Source organism: Colletes latitarsis, chromosome 14, assembly GCF_051014445.1.
Source record: "Colletes latitarsis isolate SP2378_abdomen chromosome 14, iyColLati1, whole genome shotgun sequence".
Lineage (NCBI taxonomy): Eukaryota > Metazoa > Arthropoda > Insecta > Hymenoptera > Colletidae > Colletes > Colletes latitarsis.
The window spans coordinates 180,297-185,000 of record NC_135147.1 but is presented as its reverse complement, the minus strand read 5'-3'; positions in this window follow the sequence as shown (position 1 = coordinate 185,000).

The window sequence follows — 4,704 nt, the reverse complement described above, 5'->3', positions numbered from 1 at the left end:
CTAACCCAGACCTAACCCAGTCCTAACCCAGACCGAACCCAGACCTAACCCAGACCTAACCCAGTCCTAACCCAGACCTAACCCAGTCCTAACCCAGACCTAACCCAGACCTAACCCAGTCCTAACCCAGTCCTAACCCAGACCTAACCCAGACCTAACCCAGACCTAACCCAGACCTAACCCAGACCTAACCCAGACCTAACCCAGAAATAACCCAGACCTAACCCAGACCTAACCCAGTCCTAACCCAGTCCTAACCCAGTCCTAACCCAGACCTAACCCAGTCCTAACCCAGTCCTAACCCAGACCTAACCCAGACCTAACCCAGACCTAACCCAGACCTAACCAAATCCAGTACTAACCCAGACCTAACCCAGTCCTAACCCAGACCTAACCCAGTCCTAACCCAGTCCTAACCCAGACCTAACCCAGACCTATCCCAGACCTAACCCAGTCCTAACCCAGACCTAACCCAGACCTAACCCAGACCTAACCCAGAAATAACCCAGACCTAACCCAGACCTAACCCAGTCCTAACCCAGTCCTAACCCAGTCCTAACCCAGACCTAACCCAGTCCTAACCCAGTCCTAACCCAGACCTAACCCAGACCCAACCCAGACCTAACCAAATCCAGTACTAACCCAGACCTAACCCAGTCCTAACCCAGACCTAACCCAGTCCTAACCCAGACCTAACCCAGTCCTAACCCAGTCCTAACCCAGACCTAACCCAGTCCTAACCCAGTCCTAACCCAGACCTAACCCAGACCTAACCCAGACCTAACCCAGACCTAACCCAGACCTAACCCAGACCTAACCCAGAAATAACCCAGACCTAACCCAGACCTAACCCAGTCCTAACCCAGTCCTAACCCAGTCCTAACCCAGACCTAACCCAGTCCTAACCCAGTCCTAACCCAGACCTAACCCAGACCCAACCCAGACCTAACCAAATCCAGTACTAACCCAGACCTAACCCAGTCCTAACCCAGACCTAACCCAGTCCTAACCCAGACCTAACCCAGACCTAACCCAGTCCTAACCCAGTCCTAACCCAGACCTAACCCAGTCCTAACCCAGTCCTAACCCAGACCTAACCCAGTCCTAACCCAGTCCTAACCCAGACCTAACCCAGTCCTAACCCAGTCCTAACCCAGACCTAACCCAGACCTAACCCAGACCGAACCCAGACCTAACCCAGACCTAACCCAGTCCTAACCCAGACCTAACCCAGACCTAACCCAGTCCTAACCCAGTCCTAACCCAGACCTAACCCAGTCCTAACCCAGTCCTAACCCAGACCTAACCCAGTCCTAACCCAGTCCTAACCCAGACCTAACCCAGTCCTAACCCAGTCCTAACCCAGACCTAACCCAGACCTAACCCAGACCGAACCCAGACCTAACCCAGACCTAACCCAGTCCTAACCCAGACCTAACCCAGTCCTAACCCAGACCTAACCCAGACCTAACCCAGTCCTAACACAGTCCTAACCCAGTCCTAACCAAGTCCTAACCCAGAACCTACCCAGTCCTAACCCAAACCTAACCCAGACCTAACCCAGTCCTAACCCAGACCTAACCCAGTCCTAACCCAGTCCTATCCCAGACCTAACCCAGACCTAACCAAATCCAGTACTAACCCAGACCTAACCCAGTCCTAACCCAGACCTAACCCAGACCTAACCCAGTCCTAACCCAGTCCTAACCCAGACCTAACCCAGACCTAACCCAGACCTAACCCAGACCTAACCCAGACCTAACCCAGTCCTAACCCAGACCGAACCCAGACCTAACCCAGACCTAACCCAGTCCTAACCCAGACCTAACCCAGTCCTAACCCAGTCCTAACCCAGACCTAACCCAGTCCTAACCCAGTCCTAACCCAGACCTAACCCAGACCTAACCCAGACCTAACCCAGACCTAACCCAGACCTAACCCAGAAATAACCCAGACCTAACCCAGACCTAACCCAGTCCTAACCCAGTCCTAACCCAGTCCTAACCCAGACCTAACCCAGTCCTAACCCAGTCCTAACCCAGACCTAACACAGACCTAACCAAATCCAGTACTAACCCAGACCTAACCCAGTCCTAACCCAGACCTAACCCAGTCCTAACCCAGACCTAACCCAGACCTAACCCAGTCCTAACCCAGTCCTAACCCAGACCTAACCCAGTCCTAACCCAGTCCTAACCCAGACCTAACCCAGTCCTAACCCAGTCCTAACCCAGACCTAACCCAGTCCTAACCCAGTCCTGACCCAGACCTAACCCAGACCTAACCCAGACCGAACCCAGACCTAACCCAGACCTAACCCAGTCCTAACCCAGACCTAACCCAGTCCTAACCCAGACCTAACCCAGACCTAACCCAGTCCTAACACAGTCCTAACCCAGTCCTAACCAAGTCCTAACCCAGAACCTACCCAGTCCTAACCCAAACCTAACCCAGACCTAACCCAGACCTAACCCAGTCCTAACCCAGTCCTAACCCAGACCTAACCCAGTCCTAACCCAGACCTAACCCAGACCTAACCCAGTCCTAACCCAGAAATACCCCAGACCTGACCCAGACCTAACCCAGACCTAACCCAGCCCTAACCCAGACCTAACCCAGAAATAACCCAGACCTAACCCAGACCTAACCCAGTCCTAACCCAGTACTAACCCAGTCCTAACCCAGACCTAACCCAGACCTAACCCAGACCTAACCCAGACCTAACCCAGACCTAACCCAGACCTAACCCAGAAATAACCCAGACCTAACCCAGACCTAACCCAGTCCTAACCCAGAAATACCCCAGACCTGACCCAGACCTAACCCAGACCTAACCCAGCCCTAACCCAGACCTAACCCAGACCTAACCCAGACCTAACCCAGAAATAACCCAGACCTAACCCAGACCTAACCCAGTCCTAACCCAGTACTAACCCAGTCCTAACCCAGACCTAACCCAGTCCTAACCCAGACCTAACCCAGACCTAACCCAGTCCTAACCTAGACCTAACCCAGTCCTAAACCAGACCTAACCCAATCCTAACCCAGTCGTAACCCAGACCTAACCCAGTCGTAACCCAGACCTAACCCAGTCGTAACCCAGACCTAACCCAGTCGTAACCCAGACCTAACCCAGTCGTAACCCAGACCTAACCCAGACCTATCCCAGTCCTAACCCAGACCTAACCCAGACCTAACCCCGTCCTAACCCAGACCTAACCCAGTCCTAACCCAGACCTAACCCAGTCCTAACCCAGTCCTAACCCAGACCTAACCCAGGCCTAACCCAGACCTAACCCAGTCCTAACCCAGTCCTAACCCAGACCTAACCCAGACCTAACCCAGACCTAACCCAGACCTAACCCAGACCTAACCCAGACCTAACCCAGACCTAACCCAGTCCTAACCCAGTCCTAACCCAGACCTAACCCAGACCTAACCCAGACCTAACCCAGTCCTAACCCAGTCCTAACCCAGACCTAACCCAGACCTAACCCAGACCTAACCCAGTCCTAACCCAGTCCTAACCCAGACCTAACCCAGTCCTAACCCAGACCTAACCCAGACCTAACCCAGTCCTAACCCAGACCTAACCCAGTCCTAACCCAGTCCTAACCCAGTCCTAACCCAGTCTTAAACCAGTCCTAACTCAGACCTAACCGAGACGTAACCCAGACCTTATCCAATTCAGTCCTAACACAGTCCATATTCATTTTTTTTTTTTTTTTTTTTTTTTTTTTTATTTCTGTTTTAGATACCGAAGGAGATCCTTGGATAGGCACCCATGCCTCAGAAGAATATATGGGTAGTTTGAGAATCTGACTCACCATACCCCACAAGTGTCTCATCCGTCTTTACTCATTCAGACACCACTCATGCCAACAAGCATCCCGGGACGCAGGCGAAACTGCTCTCCGCATTACTTCACCTAACCAATTCTAAACTAGCCCTAACGCAGTTCCAATACAGTCATTACAAAATGGGCTAGGTCTGGGCCAGTGTTGCGGTGGTTTGGGGCGCGCAGACCCCAGTCAGCAAAACGAATTCAATATGATGCTGTTCAATTTAATATGATACCGCTATTACAAAGGGGGTTAGGTCTGGGCTAGTGTAGCGGGGGTCTGGGGGGCGCAGACCCCTGTCAGCAAAACGAATTCAATATGATGCTGCTCAATTTAATTTGGTACCGCTATTACAAAATGGGTTAGGTCTGGGCTGGTGTAGCGGGGGTTTGGGGGGCGCAGACCCCAGTCAGCAAAACGAATTCAATATGATGCTGTTCAATTTAATTTGATACCGCTATTACAAAATGGGTTAGGTCTGGGCTAGTGTAGCGGGGGTTTGGGGGGCGCAGACCCCTGTCAGCAAAACGAATTTAGTACGATGCTGTTCAATTTAATTTGATACCGCTATTACAAAATGGGTTAGGTCTGGGCTAGTGTAGCGGGGGTTTGGGGGGCGCAGCCCCCCATTCAGCAAAACGAATTATGTACGATGCTGTTCAATTTAATATGATACCACTATTACAAAGTGGGTTAGGTCTGGGCTAGTGTAGCGGGGGTCTGGGGGGCGCAGACCCCTGTCAGCAAAACGAATTCAATATGATGCTGTTCAATTTAATTTGATACAGCTATTACAAAATGGGTTAGGTCTGGGCTAGTGTAGCGGGGGTTTGGGGGGCGCAGCCCCCCATTCAGCAAAACG